Source organism: Arachis hypogaea, chromosome 15 (genome assembly GCF_003086295.3).
Source record: "Arachis hypogaea cultivar Tifrunner chromosome 15, arahy.Tifrunner.gnm2.J5K5, whole genome shotgun sequence".
NCBI classification, from domain to species: domain Eukaryota; kingdom Viridiplantae; phylum Streptophyta; class Magnoliopsida; order Fabales; family Fabaceae; genus Arachis; species Arachis hypogaea.
In genome coordinates this window covers 73,495,522-73,523,398 of record NC_092050.1, presented here as the reverse complement: position 1 = coordinate 73,523,398, position 27,877 = coordinate 73,495,522, and the positions used below count along the sequence as shown (strand labels likewise).

Here is a 27,877-nt window from a genome sequence, read left to right as displayed (position 1 = left end):
CGAATAATAATAGTAAATAAACAGAAAATAAAGATAGAAATACTTATGTAATTCATTGGTGAGAATTTCAGATAAGCGTATAGAGATGCTTTCGTTCCTCTGATCTCTGCTTTCCTGCTGTCTTCATCCAATCAATCTTACTCCTTTCCATGGCAAGCTTTATGTAGGGCATCACCGTTGTCAATGGCTACATCCCATCCTCTCTATGAAAAAGGTCCAAATGCTCTATCACGGCACGGCTAATCATCTGTCGGTTCTCGATCATACTGGAATAGGATCCATTGATCTTTTTGCGTCTGTCACTACGCCCAGCACTCGCGAGTTTTAAGCTCGTCACAGCCACCCCTTCCCAGATCCTAGTCGGAATACCATAGACAAGGTTTAGACTTTCTGGATCTCAGGAATGGCCATCCATGGGTTCTAACTTATACCACGAAGACACTAATAACTCGGACTCGGTCCTCTGTATTAGATATCTAAGAGATATCCATTCAATCGAAGGTAGAACGGAAGTGGTTGTCAGGCACGCGTTCATAAGTTGAGAATGATGATGACTGTCACAATCATCACATCCATCATATTGAAGTGCGAATGAATATCTTAGAAGCGGAATAAGTTGAATTGAATAGAAAAACAGTAGTACTTTGCATTAATCTTTGAGGAACAGCAGAGCTCCACACCTTAATCTATGGTGTGTAGAAACTCTACCGTTGAAAAATACATAAGTGAGAGGTTCAGGCATGGCTGAATGGCTAGCCCCCAAACGTGATCTAAAGATGAAACTAAAGATGTAAATACAATAGTAAAAAGTCCTATTTATAAAAACTAGTTACTAGGGTTTACAAAATTGAGTAAATGATGTAGAAATCCACTTCCGGAGCCCACTTGGTGTGTGCTTGGGTTGAGCTTGAAGTTTACATGTGGAAAGGTCATTCTTAGAGTTGAACGCCAGTTTGTAACGTGTTTCTGGCATTGAACTCCACTTTGCAACTTGTTTCTGGCGCTGAACGCCAGACTGCAACATGGAACTGGCGTTCAACGCCAGTTTTCACCATCTAAACTCGGGCAAATTATGGACTATTATATATTTCTAGAAAGCCCTGGATGTCGACTTTCCAACGCAATTGGAAGAGCGCCATTTGGAGTTTTGTAGCTCCAGAAAATCCACTTTGAGTGCAGGGAGGTCAGAATCCAACAGCATCTGCAGTCCTTCTTCAACCTCTGAATTTGATTTTTGCTCAAGTCCCTCAATTTCAGCCAGAAAATACCTGAAATAACAGAAAAACACACAAACTCATAGTAAAGTCTAGAAATGTGAATTTAACATAAAAACTAATAAAAACATCCCTAAAAGTAACTAGATCCTACTAAAAACATACTAAAAACAATGCCAAAAAGCGTATAAATTATCCGCTCATCACAACACCAAACTTAAACTGTTGCTTGTCCCCAAGCAACTGAAAATCAAATAGGATAAAAAGAAGAGAATATACTATAAATTCCAAAATATCAATGAAACATAGCTCCAATCAGATGAGCGGGACTTGTAGCTTTTTGCCCCTTGAATAGTTTTGGCATCTCACTTTATCCATTGAAGTTCAGAATGATTGGCATCTATAGGAACTGAGAGTTCAGATAGTGTTATTGATTCTCCTAGTTCAGTGTGTTGATTCTTGAACACAGCTACTTTATGAGTCTTGGCCGTAGCCCTAAGCACTTTGTTTTCCAGTATTACCACCGGATACATAAATGCCACAGACACATAACTGGGTGAACCTTTTCAGATTGTGACTCAGCTTTGCTAAAGTCCCCAATTAGATGTGTCCAGGGTTCTTAAGCACACTCTTCTTTTGCTTTGGACCTTGACTTTAACCGCTCAGTCTCAAGTTTTCACTTGACACCTTCACGCCACAAGCACATGGTTAGGGACAGCTTGGTTTAGCCGCTTAGGCCAGGATTTTATTCCTTTAGGCCCTCCTATCCACTGATGCTCAAAGCCTTGGATCCTTTTTATTACCCTTGCCTTTTGGTTTTAAGGGTTACTGGCTTTTTGCTCTTGCCTCTTGGTTTTAAGAGCTTTTGGCTTTTTCTGCTTGCTTTTTTTTTTTTTTTTTTGCGAGCTTTTGTATTCACTGCTTTTTCTTGCTTCAAGAATCAATTTTATGATTTTTCATATTATCAAATAACATGTCTCCTGTTCATCATTCTTTCAAGAGCCAACATATTTAACATTCATAAACAACAACTTCAAAAGACATATGCACTGTTCAAGCATACATTCAAAAAACAAAAAGTATTGTCACCACATCAATATAATTAAACTAAGTTCAAGGATAAATTCGAAACTCATGTACTTCTTGTTCTTTTGAATTAAAAAAATTTTTTCATTTAAAAGAGGTGATGGATTCATAGGACATTCATAACTTTAAGACAAAGTTACTAAATACTAATGATCATGTAATAAGACACTAACATAGATAAGCACTTAACATAAAGAAAACGAAAAAAACAGAAAATTTAAGAACAAGGAATGAGTCCACCTTAGTGATGGTGGCGTTTTCTTCTTGAGGAACCAATGATGTCCTTGAGCTCTTCTATGTCTCTTCCTTGTCTTTGTTGCTCCTCCGTCATTGCTCTTTGATCTTCTCTAATTTCATGGAGGATGATGGAGTGCTCTTGGTGTTCCACCCTTAGTTGCTCCCAATAATTGTGTGGAGGAAAAATGTATCCCCTGAGGTATCCCAGGGATCTCTTGATTTGCAGTCAAATGTTCTACTACTGAGCTATAGACCCTTGAGATGAATCTTTCTATCTCCTATGACTTGGAGGTGGAAGCTTTTGTTTTCCCTTTCCTCTTTCTAGAGGTTTCTCTGGCCTTAGGTGCCATCAATGGTTATGGAAAAATAAAAAATCTATGCTTTTACCACACCAAACTTAGAATGTTGTTCGCCCTCGAGCAAAAGAAGAAAGAATAGAAGAAGAAGAAGAAGATATAGATGTGAGTGGTGAAGAGGTGATGGGGAAGAGAGATTGAGGTGATATAGGATTATGAGGAGGGAAGGTGAGTGGAGGTATGTGGGGATCCTGTGGGGTCCACAGATCCTGAGGTGTCAAGGATTTACATCCCTGCACCAATTAGGCATGTAAAATGCCTTTGCATGCATTTCTGGCGTTTAAACGCCGAAGTGATGCTTGTTCTGGGCGTTCAACGCCCATATGCAGCATATTTCTGGCGTTGAACACCAACTTCATGCTTGTTTCTGGCGTTCAGCGCCAGATCCATGCTCTGTTCTGGCGTTGAACGCCAGCCAGATGCTCTTTACTGGCGTTTAAACGCCAGTAAGTCCTTCCTCCAGGGTGTGATTTTTCTTCTGCTGTTTTTGATTCTGTTTTTAATTTTTGTATTTATTTTGTGACTCCACATGATCATGAACCTAATAAAACATGAAAGAACAATAAGAATGAAAATAAAATTAGATAAATAAAAATTGGGTTGCCTCCCAACAAGCGCTTCTTTAATGTCAATAGCTTGACAGTGGGCTCTCATGGAGCCTCACAGATGCTCAGAGCATTGTTGAGACTTCCCAACACCAAACTTAGAATTTGGATATGGGAGTTCAACACCAAACTTAGAGTTTGGTTGTGGCCTCCCAACACCAAACTTAGAGTTTGACTGTGGGGGCTCTGGTTGACTCTGTTTTGAGAGAAGCTTTTCATGCATCCTCTCCATGGTTACAGAGAGAGATCCTTGAGTTTTAAACACAAGATTGTCCTCATTTAGTTGAAGGATCAATTCTCCTCTGTCCACATCAATCACAGCTCTTGCTGTGGCTAGGAAGGGTCTTCCAAGGATGATGGATTCATCCTCATCCTTCCCAGTATCTAGGATTATGAAATCAGCAGGGATGTAAAGGCCTTCAAACTTTACTAACATGTCCTCTACTTGTCCATAAGCCTGTTTTCTGGAATTGTCTGCCATCTCTAATGAGATTCTAGCAGTTTGTACCTGAAAGATTCCCAGTTTCTCCATTACAGAGAGTGGCATGAGGTTTATTCCAGACCCGAGGTCACATAGAGCCTTCTCAAAGGTCATGGTGCCTATGGTACAAGGTATTAAGAACTTTCCAGGATCCTGTTTCTTCTGAGGCAATCTCAGTTGATCCAGATCACTCAATTCATTGATGAGCAAGGGAGGTTCATCTTCCCAAGTTTCATTACCAAATAATTTGGCATTCATCTTCATGATAGCACCAAGGTACTTGACAACTTGCTCTTCAGTAACATCTTCATTCTCTTCAGAAGAAGAATACTCATCAGAGCTCATGAATGGCATAAGGAGGTTCAATGGAATCTCTATGGTCTCTAGATGAGTCTCAGATTCCTTTGGTTCCTCAGAGGTAAACTCCTTATTGATCACTGGACGTCCCAGGAGGTCTTCCTCACTAGGATTCACGTCCTCCTCCTCTCTTGTGGGTTCGGCCATGATGGTCAATTCAATGGTCTTGCACTCTACTTTTCGATTTTCTTCTGTATTGCTTGGGAGAGTACTAGGAGGGATTTCAGTGATCCTTTTACTCAGCTGGCCCACTTGTGCTTCCAAATTTCTAATGGAGGACCTTGTTTCATTCATGAAACTTAGAATGGCCTTAAATAGATCAGAGACTATATTTGCCAAGCTAGATGGATTCAACTCAGAACTCTCTGTCTTTTGCTGAGTGGATGATAGAAATGGCTTGCTATTGCTAAACCTGTTTCTTCCACCATTATTAAAGCCTTGTTGAGGCTTTTGTTGATCCTTCCATGAGAGATTTGGGTGATTTCTCCATAAAGGATTATAGGTGTTTCCATAGGGTTCACCCATATAATTCACCTCTGCTATTGTAGGGTTCTCAAGATCATAAGCTTCTTTCTTAGAAGATGCCTTTTGAGTATTGTTGGATGCAGCTTGCATTCCATTCAGACTCTGAGAAATCATATTGACTTGCTGAGTCAATATTTTGTTCTAAGCCAATATGGCATTCAGAGCATCAATTTCAAGAACTCCCTTCTTCTGAGGCGTCCCATTACTCACAGGATTCCTCTCAGAAGTATACATGAACTGGTTATTAACTACCATGTCAATGAGTTCTTGAGCTTCTGCAGGTGTTTTCTTTAGGTGAATGGATCCACCTGCAGAAGTATCCAATGACATCTTAGCTAATTCAGACAGACCATCATAGAATATATCCAGGATGGTCCATTCTGAAAGCATGTCAGAAGGACACTTTTTGGTTAGTTGCTTATATCTCTCCCAAGCTTCATAGAGGGATTCACCTTCTTTCTGTCTGAAGGTTTGAACATCCACTCTAAGCTTACTCAGCTTTTGAGGAGGGAAGAACTTGGCTAAGAAAGCCGTGACCAGCTTATCCCAAGAGTTCAGGCTATCTTTGGGTTGAGAGTCCAACCACACTCTAGCTCTGTCTCTTACAGCAAACGGTAAAAGCATAAGCCTGTAGACCTCGGGATCAACCCCATTGGTCTTAACAGTATCACAGATCTGCAAGAATTTAGTTAAGAATTGAAAAGGATCTTCAGATGGAAATCCATGAAACTTGTAGTTTTGCTGCATCAGAGAAACTAATTGAGGTTTCAGCTCAAAATTGTTTGCTCCAATGGCAGGAATGGAGATGCTTCTTCCATGTAAATTGGAATTAGGTGCAGTAAAGTCACCAAACATCCTCCTTGCATTATTATTATTATTTTTAGCTGCCATCTCCTCTTCCTGTTTGAAAATTCCTGTAAGGTTGTCTCTGGATTGTTGTATTTTAGCTTCTCTTAGTTTTCTTTTCAGAGTCCTTTCAGGTTCAGGATCTGCTTCAACAAGAATGTTCTTGTCCTTGCTCCTGCTCATATGAAAAAGAAGAAAACAGAAAATAATAGGGATCCTCTTTGCCTCAGTAGAGAGAGGTTCTTTTGTGTGAGTAGAAGAAGAAAAGAATGTAATGTAAGGAAGAGAAGAGGGAAAACTCGAACACAGAGAGGGAGGTGGTGTTCGAATTTTTGGATGGGAGAGAAGTGTTAGTAGATGAATAAATAAATAGAAGGAGATGAGAGAGAGAAGTTTTCGAAAATAATTTTTGAAAAGGAGTTGATGATTTTCGAAAAGTAAAGGGGAAATAAAATTAAAATTAAAATTTAAAACAATCAATTAATTAAAAAGAATTTTTAAAAAAGAAGGAGGTATTTTCGAAAATTAGAGAGGGAAGAGTAGTTAGGTGGTTTTGAAAAAGACAAGAAACAAACAAAAAGTCAATTAGTTAGTTGAAAAAGATTTGAAAATCAATTTTGAAAAGATAAGAAGATAAGAAGTTAGAAAAAATATTTTAAAATCAAATTTTTGAAAAAGATATGATTTAAAAAGATATGATAGAAAGATATGATTAAAATTAGTTTTGAAAAAGTTTTGAATTTTAAAATCAAAATTAATGACTTGACTCACAAGTAATCACAAGATATGATTCTAGAACTTAAAGTTTGAATCTTTCTTAACAAGAAAGTAACAAACTTGAAATTTTTGAATCAAAACATTAATTGTTGATAATATTTTCGAAAATTATGAGATAAAATTAAGAAAAATATTTTTGAAATATATTTTTAAAATTTTCAAAAATAAATATGAAAAATGAAAAAGATTTGATTTTTGAAAAAGATTTTGAAAAGATAAGATTTTTAAATTGAAAATTTGATTTGACTCATAAGAAACAACTAAATTTTAAAAAGTTTTGAAAAAGTCAACTCAAATTTTCAAAAATTTATGAGTGAAAAAGGGAAAGATATTTTTTGATTTTTTGAATTTTTAATGATGAAAGAGAAAAATATCAAAAAGTCTCAATGCATGAAAATCTTGGATCAAAACATGTGATGCATGCAAGAACACCATGAATGTCAAGATGAACACCAAGAACACTTTGAATGTCAAGATGAACACCAAGAACTTATTTTTGAAAGATTTTCAAGAGAAGAAAACATGCAAGACACCAAACTTAGAAATTTTTAATGCTTAGACAATATGAATGCAGGAATGCATATGAAAAACATCATACAACACAAAACAATATAATATGAAGATCAAACAAGAAAGTTTATCAAGAACAACTTGAAGATCATGATGAATGCAATGCATGAATGCATTTTTTCGAAAAGTGCAAATGGAGATGCAATTGACACCAAACTTAAAACATGACACAAGACTCAAACAAGAAACATAAAAATATTTTTGATTTTATGATTTTATAAATTTTTTTGGATTTTTTTTTTCGAAAATTAATTAGAAAAGAAAAATAAGGATTCCAAAATTTTTAATATGAATTCCAGGAATCTTGCACTCTTAAACTAAAGCTTCAGTCCAGGAATTAGACATGGCTCACTAGCCAGCCAAGCTTTCAGCATGTAAATCAGACATTCAACAGCTAAGTCATCAAATTAACTTGCCTCTATGTTGATGGTTTGGAAGCCTCAGTCCAAAAGAATTTAGACATGGCTTTGTAGCCAGCCAGGCTTCAACATGCTTCATGAAACTCTAGCATTCAATCCTAAAAATTCTAAAGAACATAAATTAATTTAAAAAAAAATTCGAAAATTAAAAGAATAAAAACAAAAACTTAAAATTAAAATAAAGTTACCTAATCTGAGCAACAAAATGAACCGTCAGTTGTCCAAACTCGAACAATCCCCGGCAACGGTGCCAAAAACTTGGTGCACGAAATTGTGATCCCTGGTAATGGCTCCAAAAACTTGGTGCTCTAATCTTAATTTATAATTTGTCACAACTTCGATACAACTAACAAGCAAGTGCACTGGGTCGTCCAAGTAATAAAACCTTACGTGAGTAAGGGTCGATCCCACGGAGATTGTCGGCTTGAAGCAGGCTATGGTCATCTTGTAAATCTCAGTCAGGCAGATATTAAATAGTTATGGAGTTTTCGAATAATAATAGTAATTAAACAGAAAATAAAGATAGAAATACTTATGTAATTCATTGGTGAGAATTTCAGATAAGCGTATAGAGATGCTTTCGTTCCTCTGATCTCTGCTTTCCCGCTGTCTTCATCCAATCAATCCTACTCCTTTCCATGGCAAGCTTTATGTAGGGCATCACCATTGTCAATGGCTACATCCCATCCCCTCTGTGAAAAAGGTCCAAATGCTCTGTCACGGCACGGCTAATCATCTGTCAGTTCTCGATCATACTGGAATAGGATCCATTGATCCTTTTGCGTCTGTCACTACGCCCAGCACTCGCGAGTTTTAAGCTCGTCATAGCCATCCCTTCCCAGATCCTATTTGGAATACCACAGACAAGGTTTAGACTTTTCGAATCTCAGGAATGGCCATCCATGGGTTCTAACTTATACCACGAAGACACTAATAACTCGGACTCAGGTAGAATGGAAGTGGTTGTCAGGCACGCGTTCATAAGTTGAGAATGATGATGACTGTCATGATCATCACATCCATCATATTGAAGTGCGAATGAATATCTTAGAAGCGGAATAAGTTGAATTGAATAGAAAAACAGTAGTACTTTGCATTAATCTTTGAGGAACAGCAGAGCTCCACACCTTAATCTATGGTGTGTAGAAACTCTACCATTGAAAAATACATAAGTGAGAGGTTCAGGCATGGCCGAATGGCCAGCCCCCAAACGTGATCTAAAGATGAAACTAAAGATGTCAATACAATAGTAAAAAGTCCTATTTATAAAAACTAGTTACTAGGGTTTACAGAATCGAGTAAATGATGTAGAAATCCACTTCCGGGGCCCACTTGGTGTGTGCTTGAACTGAGCTTGAAGTTTACACGTGGAGAGGTCATTCTTGGAGTTGAACACCAGTTTGTAACGTGTTTCTGGCGTTGAACTCCACTTTGCAACTTGTTTCTGGCACTGAACGCCAGACTGCAACATGGAATTGGTGTTCAACGCCAGTTTACGTCATCTAACCTCGGACAAAGTATGGACTATTATATATTTCTGAAAAGCCCTGAATGTCTACGTTCCAACGCAATTGGAATCGCGCCATTTGGAGTTCTATAGCTCCAGAAAATCCACTTTGAGTGCAGGGAGGTCAGAATCCAACAGCATATGCAGTCCTTCTTCAACCTCTGAATCTGATTTTTGCTCAGGTCCCTCAATTTCAGCCAGAAAATACCTGAAATAAAAAAAAACACACAAACTCATAGTAAAGTCCAGAAATGTGAATTTAACATAAAACTAATAAAAACATCCCTAAAAGTAACTAGATCCTACTAAAAACATACTAAAAACAATGCCAAAAAGCGTATAAATTATCCGCTCATCAGGAGCAAATCAACACCTCCGTAGGAGAATTAAGTTCCAATATGGGACAACTAAGGGTGGAGCACCAAGAGCATTCCATCGTCCTCCATGAAATTAGAGAAGACCAAAGAACCATGAGAGAGGAGCAACAAAGGCAAGGAAGAGACATTGAGGAGCTCAAGCACTCCATAAGATCTTCAAGAGGAAGAACAAGCCGCCATCACTAAGGTGGACCCGTTCTTTAATTTTCTTGTACTTTATTTTCTGTTTTTTCGAAAATTATGCCTTATGTCTATTTATGTTTGTGTCTTTATTACATGATCACTAGTGTCTAAGTGTCTATGCCTTAAAGCTATGAAAATGAATCCATCACCTTTCTTAAATAAAGAGTGTTTTAATTGAAAAGGAAAAGAAGTGCATGAATTTCAAATTTTAAAACAGTTTAATTATTAGGATGTGGTGGCAATACTTTTGTCTTTCTGAATGAATGCTTAAACAGTGCATATTTTTGATATTGTTGATTCATGAATGTTAAAATTGTTGGCTCTTGAAAGAATGATGGAAAAGGAGAAATGTTATTTGATAATCTAAAAAATCATAAAATTGATTCTTGAAGCAAGAAAAAGCAGTGAAAAGCTTGCAGAAAAAAAAAAGAGTATATGCAAAAAAAAAAAGAGAAAGAAAAAGAAAAAGCAAGCAGAAAAAGCCAATAGCCCTTTAAACCAAAAGGCAACGATGAAATAAAAAAGGGGATCCAAGGCTTTGAGCATCAGTGGATAGGAGGGCCCACAGGAATAAAATCCTAGCCTAAGCGGCTAAACCAAGCTGTCCCTAACCATGTGCTTGTGGCGTGAAGGTGTCAAGTGAAAACTTGAGACTGAACGGTTAAAGTTATGATCCAAAGCAAAAAAAGGAGTGTGCTTAAGAGCTCTGGACACCTCTAATTGGGAACTCTAGCAAAGCTGAGTCACAATCTGAAAAGGTTCACTCAGTTATGTGTCTGTGGCATTTATGTATCCGGTGGTAATACTGGAAAACAAAATGCTTAGGGTCACGGCCAAGACTCAAAAAGTAGCTGTGTTCAAAAATCAACATACTTAACTAGGAGAATCAATAACACTATCTGGATTCTGAGTTCCTATAGAAGCCAATCATTCTAAACTTCAAGGGATAAAGTGAGATGCCAAAACTATTCAGAAGCAAAAAGCTAAAAGCCCCGCTCATCTAATTAATACTGATTTTCATAGATGTTTTTGGAATTCATTGTATATTCTCTTCTTTTTATCCCATTTGATTTTTTTTAGTTGCTTGGGGACAAGCAACAATTTAAGTTTGGTGTTGTGATGAGCGGATAATTTATACGCTTTTTGGCATTGTTTTTAGTATATTTTTAGTATATTTTAGTTAGTTTTTATTATGATTTTATTAGTTTTTAAATAAAAATCATATTTCTGGACTTTACTATGAGTTTGTGTGTTTTCCTACGATTTCAGGTATTTTCTGGCTGAAATTGAGGGACCTGAGCAAAAATCTGATTCAGAGGCTGAAAAACGACTGCAGATGCTGTTGGATTCTGACCTCCCTGCACTCGAAGTGGATTTTCTGGAGCTACAGAAACCTAATTGGCGCACTCTCAATTGCGTTGGAACGTAGACATTCTGGGCTTTCTAGAAATATATATAATAGTCCATACTTTGCCCGAGATTTGATGGCCCAAATAGGCATTCTAAGTCAGCTTAAGAATTCTGGCGTCAAAACGCCAGAACTGGTACAAAAGCTGGAGTTAAACGCCCAAACTGACACAAAAGCTGGCGTTTAACTCCAAGAAAAGTCTCTACACATGGAAGCTTCAATGCTCAGCTCAAGCACACACCAAGTGGGCCCGGAAGAAGATTTCTGCATTAATTACCTATTTCTGTAACCCTAGGCTACTAGTTTTCTATAAATAGGACCTTTTGCTATTGTATTTTCGTCTTGGTCATTCTGGTTCCCCCTCTGGGGCCGAAGCCAATGAACCTTCATTACTTTTGTATTTTCAACAGTGGAGTTTCTACACACCATAGATTAAGGTGTGGAACTCTGCTGTTCTTCATGAATTAATACAAGTACTATTATTTTTCTATTCAACTCAAGTCTATTTCTTCTCCAAGATATTCATTCGCACCCAAGAACATGATGAATGTGATGATTATGTGACACTCATCACCATTCTCACCTATGAACGCGTGCCTGACAACCACTTCCATTCTACATGCAAACAAGCTTGAATGCGTATCTCTTGGTTTCTAATCTGAGATTCGAACCTTCGTGGTATAGGCTAGAATTATTGGCGGTCATTCCTGAGATCCAGAATGTCTAAACCTTGTCTGTGGTATTCTAAGTAGTATCTGGGAAGGGATGACTGTCACGAGCTTCAAACTCGCGAGTGTTGGGCGTGTGACAGACGCAAAAGGATCAATGGATCCTATTCCAACATGATCGAGAACCGACAGATGATTAGTCGTGCGGTGACAGCGTGCGTAGAACATTTTCACTGAGAGGACGGGAAGTAGCCATTGACAACGGTGATGCCCAACATAAAGCTTGCCATGGAAAGGAGTATGAATGATTGGAAGAAGGCAATAGGAAAGCAGAGGTTCAAGAGGAACAAAGCATCTTCATACGCTTATCTGAAATTCCTACCAATGAATTATATAAGTATCTCTATCTCTATTTTTATTTTATGTTTTATTCATATTTTAATTATCCATTCTCCATAACCATTTGAATCTGCCTGACTGAGATTTATAAGATGACCATAGCTTGCTTCAAGCCGACAATCTCCGTGGGATCGACCCTTACTCACGTAAGGTATTACTTGGACGACCCAGTGCACTTGCTGGTTAGTTGTGCGGAGTTGTGATAAAGAGTTGAGATTACAATTGTGCGTACCAAGTTGTTGGCACCATTGATGATCACAATTTTGTGCACCACAAGTGCACTGGGTCGTCCAAGTAATACCTTACATGAGTAAGGGTCGATCCCACGGAGATTGTTGGCTTGAAGCAAGCTATGGTCATCCTGTAAATCTTAGTCAAGCGATTCAAATGGTTATGAGGTTTTGATAATTAAAAGATGAATAAAACATAAATTAAAATAGAGATACTTATGTAATTCATTGGTGGGAAATTTAGATAAGCGTTTGGAGATGCTTTGTTACTTCTGAACCTCTGCTTTCCTATTGTCTTCATCCAATCATGCGTGCTCCATTCCATGGCAAGCTGTATGATCCTCTCGGATGAAAAATACCAGGTACGATCTCTGCACGGCTAATCAACTGTCGGATTTCTCGTCTCGGATGAAAAATACCAGGCACAGCTACCGCACGGCTAATCATCTGTGGTTCTCACTAGCGTCGGAATAGGATCTCTCTATCCTTTTGTACACTGTCACTACGCCCAACATTCGCAAGTTTGAAGCTCGTCACAGTCATCCCTTCCCAGATCCTACTTGGAATACCATAGACAAGGTTTAGACTTTCCGGATCTCAGGAATGCTGCCAATTGGTTCTAGCCTATACCACGAAGGTTCTAATAACAAATTCGGATGCTCTATTGTCAGGATAGACGATGCAAATCGTGAATCAGATACCCAGGAGAATATACTCCGGCTGTCATCCAATGACTACGTTGAACATCATGTAGACCGCTTGTGGTTGTCAAGCACGCGGATCTTGGCTAAGCGAGTAACAAAGATAGTGGGTGGTGCACGAAATTGTGATATCAACGGCACCAAAAACTTGGTACGCACGATTGTAATCTCAACTCCTTTTCACAACTCCGCACAACTAACCAGCAAGTGCACTAGGTCGTCCAAGTGCACTATGGTCATCTTGTAAATCTCAGTCAGGAAGATTCAAATGGTTATGAGGTTTTGATAATTAAAATATAAATAAAATATAAAATAAGATAGAAATACTTACATAATTCATTGGTGGGATTTCAAATAAGCGTATGGAGATGCTTGTTGCTTCTGAATCTCTGCTTTCCTACTGTCTTCATTTAATCATTCATACTCCTTTCCATGGCAAGCTGTATGTTGGGGGATCACCGTTGTCAATGGCTACCATCCGTCCTCTCAGTGAAAATGGTCCAAATGCATTATCACCGCACGGCTAATCATCTGTCGGTTCTCACTCATGTTGGAATAGGATCCATTGATCCTTTTGCGTCTGTCACTACGCCCAACACTCGTGAGTTTGAAGTTCGTCACAGTCATCCCATCCCAAATCCTACTCGGAATACCACAGACAAGGTTTAGACTTTTCGGATCTCAAGAATGCTGCCAATTGATTCTAGCTTATACCACGAAGACTCTGATTTTTCGGAATGGAGGCTAAGAGATACACACTCAAGCTATTTTTCATGTAGAATAGAAGTGGTTGTCAGGCACGCGTTCATAGGTGAGAATGGTGATGAGTGTCAAATAATCATCACATTTATCATGTTCTTGGGTGCGGAATGAATATCTTAGAATAGGAATAAGTTTGAATTGAATAGAAAACAATAGTACTTTGCATTAATTTATGAGGAACAGCAGAGCTCTACACCTTAATCTATGGAGTAGAAACTCTACTGTTGAAAATACATAAGGGATAATGGTCCAGGCATGGCCGAATGGCCAGCCCCCTAAACGTGGTCAAGAGATCAAAAGTGATACAAAGATAGTCTCAAAAATGATCAAAAGATGTGAAATAAATCACTAAAAGTAGTTTTTATACTAAACTAGCCACTAGGTTTACAAAAAATGAGTAACTAAGTGCAGATAGTGCAGAAATCCACTTCCGGACCCACTTGGTGTGTGCTTGGGCTGAGCATTGAAACTTTCACATGTAGAGACTCATCTAGGAGTTAAACGCCAACTTTCAGCCTGTTTGTGGCGTTTAACTCTGATTTGTAACCTGTTTCTGGCGTTTAACTTCATAATAGGGCAGGAAGTTGGCGTTTGAACGCCAGTTTGCGTCGTCAAAACTCGAGCAAATTATGGACTATTATATATTGCTAGAAAGCCCTGGATGCCTAATTTCCAACGCAATTGAGAGAGCACCAATTGGGATTCTGTAGCTCCAAAAAATTCACTTCGAGTACAGGGATGTCAGAATCCAACAGCATCTGCAGTCCTTTTTCAGCCTCTAAATCAGATTTTTGCTCAGGTCCCTCAATTTCAGCCAGAAAATACCTGAAATCACAAAAAAACACACAAACTTATAGTAAAGTCCAGAAATGTGAATTTTGCATAAAAACTAATAAAAACAAAGTAAAAACTAACTAAATCATACTAAAAATTATGTAAAAACAATGCTAAAAAGCGTATAAATTATCCGCTCATCACAACACCAAACTTAAATTGTTGCTTGTCCCCAAGAAACTAAAAATAAAATAGGATAAAAAGAAGAGAATATACAATGAATTCCAAACTTATCAATGAAGATTAGCTTCAATTAGATGAGCAGGACTTGTAGCTTTTTGCTTCTGAACAGTTTTGGCATCTCATTTTATCCTTTGAAGTTCAGAATGACTGGCATCTATAGGAACTCAGGATCCAGATAGTATTATTGATTCTCTTATTTCAGTATGTTGATTCTTGAACACAGCTACTTTATGAGTCTTGGCCGTGACCCTAAGCATTTTGATTTCCAGTATTACCACCGGATACATAAATGCCACAGACACATAAATGGGTGAACCTTTTCAGATTGTGACTCAGCTTTTCTAGAGTCCCCAATTAGAGATGTCCAGAGCTCTTAAGCACACTCTTTTTGCTTTGGACCACGACTTTAACCGCTCAATCTCAAGTTCTTCACTTGATACCTTCACGCCACAAGCACATGGTTAGGGTCAGCTTGGTTTAGCCGCTTAGGCCAGGATTTTATTCCTGTGGGCCCTCCTATCCACTGATGCTCAAAGCCTTGGATCCTTTTTATTTTACCCTTGCCTTTTGGTTTAAAGGGCTATTGGCTTTTTCTGCTTGCTTTTTCTTCTTCTCTTTCTCTCTTTTTTTTTCAAGCTTTTCACTGCTTTTTCTTGCTTCAAGAATCAATTTTATGATTTTTCAAATTATCAATAACATTTCTCCTTTTCCATCATTCTTTCAAGAGCCAACAATTTTAACATTCATAAACAACAAATTCAAAAGTATGCACTGTTCAAGCATTCATTCAGAAAACAAGTGTTGTCACCACATCAAAATAATTAAACTATTTTCAAGATATAATTCGAAACCATGTACTTCTTGTTCTTTTGTAATTAAAAATATTTTTCATTTAAGAAAGGTGATGGATTCATAGGACATTCATAGCTTTAAGGTATAAACTCTAGATTTTATTAATCATGAAATAAAAATAGGACTTAAAATAAACATAAAAGCAGACCAATAATAATAGAAGACAGAAAATTAAAAACATAAAAATAAATGACTCTTAAAATAGATCTCTACTAACAAAAGTTATCACAGAGTTAGGACTCAACAACCTGCAGTGGGAGAGGTAAGTACTCCTTCAAGTTGTGGGACGCCTGGCTCTTCAAGGGGGAGCTTCTGGCGCTTCAGTTCCTGTAGCTCACGCCCTTGCTTCTCTTGTTCCTTCAGCAGTTTCAGAGCATGCTGTTTTGAATCTGCTGTTCTTCATTTAGTTGATCCATAGCTTCTTGCAGCTTGGTGACAGATGCTTTTAAGCGAGTCCAGTAGTCAATCTGAGGGATTTCTGGAAGGAACTCATGTGCCCTCCTTTTGATGGAGTTATCTTGCACTTGTTGTCCTTCCATTGACTTTTTGGTGATTGGGTGCTCGACTGAGATATACTCATCCACTCCCATCTTTACCCCAGCATCTTTACATAGCAGAGAGATTAAGCTTGGGTAAGCCAATTTGGCGTCAGTGGAGTTCTTGTTTGCAATTGTGTAAAGCTCACAAGAAATCAGATGATGAATCTCCACTTCGTTTCCCAGCATAATGCAGTGGATCATCACTGCTCTTTTGACAGTGACTTCAGAGCGGTTGCTGGTGGGCAAGATAGAACGCCAAATGAAGTCCAGCCAGCCCCTAGCAACTGGTTTGAGATCTCCTCTCTTTAGTTGATTCGGGACACCTTTTGTGTTGGTTATCCACTTGGTTCTAGGGATGCATATGTCCTCTAGAAATTGGTCTAAGCACTTATCAAATCTCACTATTCTCCTGTTAAAGAATTCTGGATCATCTTGTAATTGAGGCAGCTTGAAGACCTCTCTTATTTTGTCCAGGTGGAAGTAAATAATCTTCCCTCTGACCATGGTTCGAAAGGTATAGAAGGCGGTTCCAGTCATTTTCTGCTTATCTGTTTGCCACAGATTTGAGTAGAATTCCTGAACCATGTTTCTACCCACCTTTGTCTCAGGATTAGCTAGAATTTCCCAGCCCCTGTTTCGAATCTGCTCTTGGATCTCCGGATATTCGTCTTCTTTCAGATCGAATTTAACTTTCGGGATCACTGACCTTAGACCCATTATTTTGTGGTAATGGTCTGCCTGTTCTTTGGTTAAGAACCTCTCTTGATTCCAAAGTAGTTTTGGAGTGTTCTCTTTCTTGCCTCTTGAAGTGGTTTGTTTTCCCTTAGGAGCCATGATCTTAGTGAATCTTAGCTCAGTGATCACAAAAAACACACCAAACATAGAGGTTTGCTTGTCCTCAAGCAAAAGAAAGGAAAGGAGAGGAATAGAAGGAGAGTCAAATTTGAGTTATGGAGGAGAGGGGGGGCCGATTGTGAATTTAAAAGGAAGGGGATGGGTTCAAAAATTTTGAAAAAGATATGATAGAAGATATGATTTGTAAAAGATAAATATGATATGAAAAAGATGAAATTTTAAAATTGAAAAGATATGAGAGATTTGAAAAAGATAAATCTGAATTTGAAAAGATAATAGGATGAGTTGAAAAGATTTGAGAAGAAATTAAAAAGATAGATGAGTTTTGAAAAAGATTTGAAAAGAAATTGAAGAAGATTTGAGAAAGATTTTTAGGATTAAAGAAAAATATTTTTTTAATTTGTCTTATTTTTTTGAAATTGAAATTGAAAGATGATAATTTGTAACATGTTTTTGCAAGAAATTTTGGATGGAACCATGAAAATTTGAAAAAAATTTGAGTTGGAAACAAAACTTTCTCCCCTCCATATTCCTGGCGTTAAACGCCCAGAATGGCACTCATTCTGGCGTTTAACGCCCATTTGTTGCTTCTTTTGGGTGTTTAACGCCCAGCCAGGTACTCTGGCTGGCGTTAAACGCCAGAAAGCCTTTATCACTGGGCGTTTTTCTAAACACCCAGGATGCTGCAATTCTGGCGTTAAACGCCCAGAATGGTGCCCATTCTGGCATTTAACGCCCAGAATGGTGCCCATTCTGGCATTTAACGCCAACAATACCCCTTACTGGCATTTTTGTGCCAGTGAGCTCCTTTTCTCTGCTTTATGCTCTGAATTCTTCTGTAACTCTGTGAACTCCTCCAATTGATAATTGACCTTGAAGAAAATTTATATCAAACTCATATAATTATTATTTAAATAACAAATAAACTTAGCTAATGGCTGGGTTGCCTCCCAGCAAGCGCTTCTTTATTGTCTTTAGCTGGACCTTACTGAGCTTTAATCCAATCTTAGCTTTGGGCATTCTTGCTCAACATTTCCTTCAAGATAATCCTTGACTCTCTGTCTATTAACAATGAACTTTTTATTAGAGTCAATATCCTGAAGCTCTACATATCCATATGGTGACACACTTGTAATCACATATGGTCCCCTCCACCGGGATTTTAATTTCCAAGGAATAATCTGAGCCTAGAGTTAAACAGCAGAACCTTCTGTCCTGGTTCAAAGACTCTGGATGACAGTTTCTTATCATGCCACCTTTTTGCTTTCTCCTTGTAAATTTTTGCATTTTCGAAAGCATTGAGTCAGAATTCCTCTAGCTCATTTAACTGGAGTAATCTCTTCTCTCTAGCTAACTTAGCATCTAGGTTTAGGAACATGGTTGCCCAGTAGGCCTTATGCTCCAGTTCCACGGGTAGATGACAGGCCTTGCCATACACAAGCTGGTATGGAGAGGTTCCTATAGGAGTCTCGAACGCTGTTCTGTATGCCCATAGAGCATCATCCAAGCTTTTTGTCCAATCCCTTCTACGGGCAATTACAGTCCATTCCAGGATTCTTTTTAGTTCTCTATTAGACACTTCAGCCTGCCCATTTGTCTGTGGATGATATGGAGTTGCTACCTTGTGGCTAATTCTATACCGGACCATAGCAGAGTAAAGCTGTTTATTGCAGAAATGAGTGCCCCCATCACTGATTAGTACTCTAGGGACACCAAACCTGCTGAAGATATGTTTCTGGAGGAACTTCAGCACTGTCTTAGTATCATTAGTGGGTGTTGCAATTGCCTCTACCCATTTAGATACATAGTCTACTGCCACTAGAATATACGTGTTTGAGTATGATGGTGGGAAAGGCCCATGAAGTCAATACCCCATACGTCAAATAGCTCAATCTCTAAGATCTCTTGTTGAGGCATGGCATAACCATGAGGTAGATTACTAGCTCTTTAGCAGCTGTCATAGTTTGAACAAACTCTTGGGAGTCTCTATAGAGAGTAGGCCAGTAGAAGCCACATTGGAGAACCTTGGTGGCTGTTCGCTCACCTCCGAAATGGCCTCCATATTGTGATCCATGGCAATGCCATAAGATCTTCTATGCCTCTTCCTTGGGCACACATCTACAGATTATTCTGTCTGCACATCTCTTAAAGAGATATGATTCATCCCATAAGTAGTACTTTGCATCAGAGATCAATTTCTTTATTTGCTGCCTGTTGTACTCTTTGGGTATGAATCTTACAGCTTTATAGTTTGCAATGTCTGCAAACCATGGTGTTTCCTGAATGGAAAATAATTGCTCATCCGGAAAGGTTTCAGAGATCTCAATAGAGGGGGAGGACGCCCCTTCTACTGGTTCTATTCGGGACAGATGATCAGCCACTTGGTTCTCTGTCCCTTTTCTATCTCTTATTTCTATATCAAACTCTTGCAGAAGCAACACCCATCTTATGAGCCTGGGTTTTGAATCCTGCTTTGTGAGTAGATATTTAAGAGCAGCATGGTCAGTGTATACAATCACTTTTGATCCTACTAAATAGGATCTAAACTTGTCAATGGCATAAACCACTGCAAGCAGCTCCTTTTCTGTAGTTGTGTAATTCTTCTGTGCGTCATTTAAAACACGGCTGGCATAGTAAATAATGTGCAGAAGCTTGTTATGCCTCTATCCTAGCACTGTACTAATGGCATGGTCACTGGCATCACACATAAGTTCGAATGGTAATGTCCAGTCTGGTACAGAAATAACTGGTGCTGTGACCAGCTTAGCTTTCAGAGTTTCAAACGCCTGCAGACACTCTGTGTCAAACACAAATGGCGTGTTAGCAGCTAGCAAATTGCTCAGAGGTTTTGCAATTTTTGAAAAATCCTTTATAAACCTCCTATAGAATCCTGCATGCCCCAAAAATATTCTGATTGCCTTAATATTGGTAGGTGGTGGTAATTTTTCAATTACCTTCACTTTAGCTTGATCCACCTCTATTCTCTTGGCATCTTTTCAGAACAAGTGCTAAATGGTCAAGGCAGGAGCTGAATGAGTCTCCAAATACTGAAAAGTCATCCATGAAGACTTCCAGAAATTTCTCTACCATATCAGAGAAGATAGAGAGCATGCACATCTGAAAGGTTGCAGGTGCATTGCACAGATCAAAAGGCATCCTTATGTAGGCAAACACTCGAGAAGGACATGTGAATGTTGTTTTCTCTTGGTCCTGAGGATCTACTGCAATTTGGTTGTAACCTGAATAGCCATCCAAAAAGCAGTAATATTCATGACCTGCTAATCTCTCTAGCATCTGGTCTATGAATGGTAAAGGAAAGTGATCCTTCCTAGTGGCTGTATTGAGCCTTCTATAGTCAATACACATACGCCACCGTGTAACTGTTCTTGTAGGAACAAGTTCATTCTTTTCATTATGAACCACTGTTATGCCTCCCTTCTTGGGGACAACTTGGACAGGGCTCACCCAGGGGCTATCAGAAATAGGATAAATAATCCCAGCCTCCAGTAACTTGGTGACCTCTTTCTGCACCACCTCCTTCATGGCTGGATTTAGCCGCCTCTGTGGTTGAACCACTGGCTTAGCATCATCCTCCAACAGGATCTTGTGCATGCATCTTGCTGGGCTGATGCCCTTAAGATCACTTATGGACCACCCAAGAGCTGTCTTATGTGTCCTTAGCACTTGAAGTAGTGCTTTCTCTTCCTGTGGATTTAAGGCGGAGCTTATGATCACCGGAAAAGTGTCAACCTCTCCCAAAAATGCATATTTCAGGGATGGTGGTAGTGGTTTGAGCTCGGGTTTATGAGGTTTTTCCTCTTCCTGTGAAATTTTCAGAAGTTCTTTTATTTCCTCTGATTCCTCCAGATCAGGCTGAATATCTTTAAAGATGTCTTCTAGATCTGATTCGAGACTCTCAGCCATGTTGTTCTCCTCTACCAGGGAGTCAATAATATCAACACTCATACAGTCATTTGATGTGTCTGGATGCTGCATAGCTTTGACAGCATTTAACTTGAACTCATCCTCATTGACCCTCAAGGTCACTTCCCCTTTTTGAACATCAATGAGGGTTCATCCAGTTGCTAGGAAAGGTCTTCCTAGAATGAGAGTTGCACTCTTGTGCTCCTCCATTTCCAGCACTACAAAGTCAGTGGGAAAGGCAAATGGCCCAACTGTGACAATCATATCCTCAATTATGCCTGATGGGTATTTAATGGAGCCATCAGCAAGTTGATGACAGATCCGGGTTGGTTTGACCTCTTCAGTCAAGCTAAGCTTTCTGATAGTGGATGCAGGGATTAGGTTGATACTTGCCCCAAGATCACATAGAGCTGTCTCGGTACAAGTACCTTCTAATGTGCATGGTATCATAAAGCTCCCAGGATCCTTAAGCTTTTTCGGTAAGCTCTTTAAAATGACTGCACTGCACTCTTCAGTGAGGAAGACTTTTTAAGTTTCCCTTCAATCCTTCTTATGACTTAAGATCTCTTTCATGAACTTAGCATAAGAGGGTATTTGCTCAAGTGCCTCTGCAAACGGAATCTTGATTTCAAGAGTCCTGAGATAGTCTGTAAAATGGGTAAATTGTTTATCCTGTTCCACTTGGTGGAGTTTCTGAGGATAAGGCATCTTGGCTTTGTACTCTTCAACCTTAGTTGCTACAGGTTTATTCCCTACAAAGGTGGTTGGAGAAGCCTTCTTAGAGGGCTTACCATCAGCACTTGCAGGTGTCTGATCTCTCATTGGCGTTTGAACGCCAGGCTTGGGGCTGGATAGGCGTTTAACACCAGATTCCCTCCCCTTTCTGGCATTTGAACGCCAGAACTGGACATGGATTGGGCGTTTAACGCCAGTTTTTCACCCTTTTCTGGCGTTTGAACGCCAGAGTTATTCCTCTCTGGGCTCTTACTATCCTCAAAGGGATTTTGGGTAGCAGGTTGCTCGTCCTCTATCAGCTGTTCTTTTCTTGGCTTTCTGCTGCTTTGAGTTGAGGTATTCAATGTTTTTCCACTTCTTAATTGAACTGCTTGGCACTCTTCTGTTATCTGTTTTGATAACTGCTGTTTTGTCTGATTCAATTGCGATTCCATATTTTTGTTAGCATTTTTGGTTTCTTGTAGCATCTCCTTAAATTCTGCTAACTGCCTTGTTATAGAAGATAGTTGCTGATTGAGTTCAGCAACTTGTTCCTGAGGACTAAAGTCAGTTGATACTGCCTTAGCTTCTTCTTTCATGGAGGACTCACTACTTATATACAGATGCTGATTTCTAACAATTGTATCGATAAGCTCTTAAGCTTCTTCAATAGTCTTTCTCATGTGTATAGATCCACCAGCTGAGTGGTCTAGAGATATCTGAGCTTTTTCTGTAAGCCCGTAGTAGAAGATGTCTAACTACACCCGCTCTGAAAATATTTTAGAGGGGCATTTCCTTAGCATCCCTATGTACCTCTCCCAGGCATTATAAAGGGATTCATCATCCTCTTGTTTAAAGCCTTGGATGTCCAGCCTTAGCTGTGTCATCCTTATTGGAGGGAAATATTGATTCAGAAATTTGTCTGATAAGTGTTTTCATATTTTTATGCTTGCTGTGGGTTGGTTATTTAACCACCTTTTAGCTTGATCTTTTACAGCAAATGAAAACAGTAGTAATCTGTAGACATCCTGATCCACTTCTTTATCATGTACCGTGTCAGCAATTTGTAAAAATTGTGCCAGAAACTCAGTAGGTTCTTCCTGTGGAAGACCGGAATACTGGCAATTTTGCTGCACCATGATAATGAGCTGAGGATTTAGCTCAAAACTGCTTGCTCTGATGAGAGGTATACAGATGTTACTCCCATATGCAGCCGTAATGGGGTTAGCATATGACCCCAGAGTCCTTCTGGACTATTCATTTCCACTTAGGTCCATGATGGAGAAAAGGGAATTGATGTGAATTGCAAATAAAATATATTTTTATTTTTATTTTATTTAATTAAAAGCAACCGAATAAAATAAAATAAAATAAATGGAAAATAAAATAAAAGTTTTGAAAACTAAAATAATTTATTAATTAAGAAAATTTGAAAAACCTTGGATATGAATTTTGAAAGATTTGAATTTTGAAATTCCAAAACTAAGATAAGATAAAATAAGAAGCTTTAAAATAAAAATCTGAATTTTTAAAGGCAGAATTCGAAAATCAATTAAAATAAAAAGAGAGAAAATATTTTTGAATTTAATAAAGAAAGAGAAACACAGTAAAGTGACACCAAACTTAGAATTTTTAGATCAAAACAAGGAAAACAAACAAGGAAGCTTTGAATATCAAAATGAACACTAAGAGCAACTTTTGAAAAAAATTTTAAGAAAACAAAAACACAAAGGACACCAAACTTAAAAATTTTTATATTCTGAGCACTGATAATTCAAAAAAAATGAAAGAAAAATAAGATTATGCAATTGACACCAAACTTAAAATATGAAACTAGACTCAAACAAAAGACTAAATTATGAAGTTATTGGTTTTAAAAATTTTCGAAGATAATTAAGAAAAATAAAATAAGGATTTTAAGAATTTAACCAAAAACAATAATAGAAGACTCTAAACCAAAAAGAAAAATTTTTCATAATCTAAGCAACAAAATAAACCGTCAATTGTCCAAACTCGAACAATCCCCGGCAACGGCGCCAAAAACTTGGTGCACAAAATTGTAAATCACACTTTTGCAATTTCGCACAACTAACCAGAAAGTGCACTGGGTCGTCCAAGTAATACCTTACGTGAGTAAGGGTCGATCCCACGGAGATTGTCGGCTTGAAGCAAGCTATGGTTATTTTGTAACTCTTAGTCAGGAAATTAGTAATAAAAATGGTTGGGTTTATGAAGAGTAAATAACATAAAATAAATAATACTTGTTATGCAGTAATGGAGAACAGGTTGAGGTTTTGGAGATACTCTGTCTTCTGAATCTCTGCTTTTCTACTGTCTTCTTCTTCACGCACGCAAGGCTCCTTCCATGGCAAGCTGCATTTTGGTAGATCACCATTGTCAATGGCAACCATTCGTCCTCTCAGTAAAAATGGTCCAAGTGCGCTGTCACCACACAGCTAATCATCTGTCGGTTCTCACTCATGTTGGAGTAAGATCCATTGATCCTTTTGTGTCTGTCACTATGCCCAACACTCGTGAGTTTAAAGCTTGTCACAGTCATCCTTTCTCAGATCCTACTCGAAATACCACAGACAAGGTTTAGACTTTTCGGATCTCAGGAATGGCCGCCAATAATTCTAGCCTATACCACGAAGGTTCTAATCTTAGATTAGAAACCCAAGAGATATGCACTCAAGCTATTGCAGATAGAACAGAGATGGTTGTCAGGCACGCGTTCATAGGTGAGAATGATGATGAGTGTCACGGATCATCACATTCATCAGGTTGAAGTGCGAGTGAATATCTTAGAATAGAAACAAGTGTGATTGAATGGAAAACAGTAGTAATTGCATTAATTCATCGAGACACAGCAGAGCTCCTCACCCCCAACCATGGAGTTTAGAGACTCATGCCGTAGAAAATACAAGTTCTGATGTAAAAAATGTCATGAGGTACAAAATAAATCTCTAAAAGTAGTTTTTATACTAAACTAATAACCTAGGTTTACAGAAAACGGGTAAACTAAGATAGATAGTGCAGAAATCCACTTTCGGGGCCCACTTGGAGTGTGCTTGGGCTGAGCATTGAAGCTTCTATGTGTAGAGACTTTTCTTGGAGTTAAACGCCAAGTTGCTGCCTGTTTCTGGCGTTTAATTCCTGTTTTTATGACAGTTCTGGCGTTTAACGCCAGAATAGCGTAGAAAGTTGGCGTTAAACGCCAATTTGCGTGATCTCAACTCGAGAAAAGTATGGACTATTATATATTTCTGGAAAGCCCAGGATGTCTATTTTCCAACGCAATTGAGAGAACGCCAATTGGGCTTCTATAGCTCCAGAAAATCCACTTTGAGTGCAGGGAGGTTAGATTCCAACAGCATCTGCAGTCCTTTTTCAGCCTCTGAATCAGATTTTTGCTCAGGTCCCTCAATTTCAGCCAGAAAATACCTGAAATTACGGAAAAACACACAAACTCGTAGTAAAGCCTAGAAATGTAATTTTTGAATAAAAACTAATAAAAACTAACTAAATCATACTAAAAACTACCTAAAAACAGTGCCAAAAAGAGTATAAATTATCCGCTCATCAATATGTGTGTGAATTAGAAAGAAGATTGATGCGGGCAGAAATTAGCGAATTAAAAATTGTTAAAATATATACGTTGCAAGTATAGTTCTTAACTCACCAAAAATCCGCCTTATCAATTTAGAAGGGTGTCACAGAAAATAAAATTAAAATACTGGGAGTATGAGTCCCAGGTCGTCTCCCAACGAGTTGCAGGAAAGGGTGCTATTTTATTAATCAGAATGTTTTCAAAAATGTTTGATTGAATGGCAGAAAATTAAATTGGAGAATTTATATAAATTTAAATAAAAACCTTGACTGGGAGTTGATTACATGGAAGCCCTATTCTTGATGGAATACTCTCAAGATTAATTGACAATTGAGAATTATTATGTTTAGTTATCCTTTACTAAGTAAGGGGAGGTCAAACAAGTTGGAATGTTGTTCTATCCACAATTTCCAGTCCACTCTTGGGAGGATTGGTGTTAGGAACTAGAGAGCAAGCCAACAATAAACTCAATTACAACCTTTCTCTTGAACATTCCGCTCAAGGGTTCCTTTCAATCAACTCCCCATCAAGTTAGGGAACTACTCACTCATTGTAAATGTAAAATTCATAGCATCAACGTAGGAATTAAAGAAAGACATGATAAGTAATGATGAAAAGATTAATTAAAAGCAAAAGTAATTCTTATATTAATAAAAGCTAAAATAATCCAATCGTAAAATCAAATAAAATTAAGGAATATGGAAGAGTAAGAGACAAGTGAAGAGAACGAACTAGAATGTCGAAGTCTTGATGAGACAAATAACTCTTCTCGATATCCCAATGCAAAAACAATGAAAATAACCTATCCTAAAAACTATGAATGTGTAGAGAGAAAACCTAGAGGAGGAGTAAAACTAGATCTAAAAACTAAAACTATGCGGAATGAATGTCGTTCCTGGTTTCTGCATGTTCTCTGGCTCTAGTCTGCTGTTCTGGGCCAAAAACTGGGTCAAAATAGGGCCCAAAATCACCCCCAGCGAATTCTGCAGATTATGCAGATCGCGCACGTCACGCGATCGCGTCGCTCATGCGGACGCGTCATTTGCGTTTCTGCTTTGCCACGCGGACGCGTTGTCCATGCGGCCGCGTCGCTGCAAATTGCTCTCTTCCGCGCGGTCGCGTCATCCATGCGGCCGCGTCGTTTCTCGCTGGTCATCTCCTCAATTTCTTGTGTTCCTTCCATTTTTGCAGGCTTCCCTTCCAATCTCCAACTCATTCATGCCCTATAAAGCCTGAAACACATAACACACAGATCACGGCATCGAATGGAATAAGGGAGAAATAAAATACATAATTAAAAGTCTCTAGGAAGCAAGTTTTCAACCATAAAACATCTTTAGGAAGGAAATATAAATGCATGCTTATTTAATGAATAAGTGGGCAAAGATCATGATAAAACCACACAAATAAAACACAATATAAACCATGAAATAGTGGTTTATCAATCTCCCCACACTTAAACATTAGCATGTCCTCATGCTTAATTGAAGGAGATAAAATAAATGAGTAAGAACATGTAAAACCTATGAAATGCAATGCAATGCCAACTATATATATATATATATATGCAACTACATGATTCTTGTCCACTTGATCAATAGTAAATAAGTTCTTCGAAACAATTATAATTCAAAGTCCACTAATTCAATTCTTATAAAGTAAGAGCAGGTAAAAATGCAAGAAGATAGCTCATGAAAGCAGGGAACATAGAAATTCAAGCATGGAACCCTCACTGATGGTGTATGTACACTCTAGTCTCTCTAGTGCATAGGGTAATCACTATATCCTTCTCTAATCATGCTTTCTAATTTTTGTTCTTCTCCTAACCAATCAACAATATTTAACATACCAATGCAAACATCATGAGGTCTTTTCAAGGTTGTAACGAGGCCAAGGTAAGGGTAAGGATGCATATATGGCTAAGTAAGCTTATAATTTGAATCTTTAATTAACCCAAGCTTTAACATAACCTATATACATACTCTATATAACTTTAGAATTCACACCTAGCTACCCAGAAATTTCCTTTCACTTTCCATACTCATGTTTCAACTCTTATTTTAATTTTTATCATACATGCATTGACTTTTGAATTCTTAAATTGGGGTAATTTTGTCCCCTTATTTATTTATTAGATATTTTTGGATTTTTTTTTTAAACATAGAAACATAAGAATAAACATAGCTTATCAATGCACATAGATTTTTTATTCTTATAGTTTCACATGAGTAGGTATCCAAATTCCCAGTATATTATCCTCATTCCCTTATTATTCTTTTGTTCCCACAATTTCCCATATTTAAATAACACACACACTTCTATCTTAAGCTAACCAAAGATTCAAATTGGGATGTATAATTGTTTTTCCGCTTAAGGCTAGTAATATGGTAAAATATAGAACAAATGGGATTTAAAGGCTCAAAGTGGTTAACAAAGGTAATTAAAAGGGTAGGCTTAATTTGGATAAGTAAGCTAAACAAATAATGGCCTCAATCATATGCAAGCATATAAATATAATAAACATTGGACATATAAGATGAAACAAAATATAGATTACAATCATAGAGAAGTAAACACACAAGAATAAAATAATTATGGTTAAATAATGTAACCATTCATAAAGGCTCAAATCTCATAGGTTGTGTGTTCTTTAGCTCA

At 38.1% G+C, this 27,877-nt stretch overlaps 1 non-coding gene across 1 annotated transcript; it reads left to right on the top strand.

Moving 5' to 3' along the window:
• The first annotated feature begins 5,245 nt into the window (after nt 1-5,245).
• LOC112752706 (small nucleolar RNA R71) lies at nt 5,246-5,353 on the top strand. Its single transcript, XR_003177129.1, has one exon. It is a non-coding gene; the product is annotated as a small nucleolar RNA R71 (small nucleolar RNA).
• Nucleotides 5,354-27,877: the final 22,524 nt, after the last annotated feature.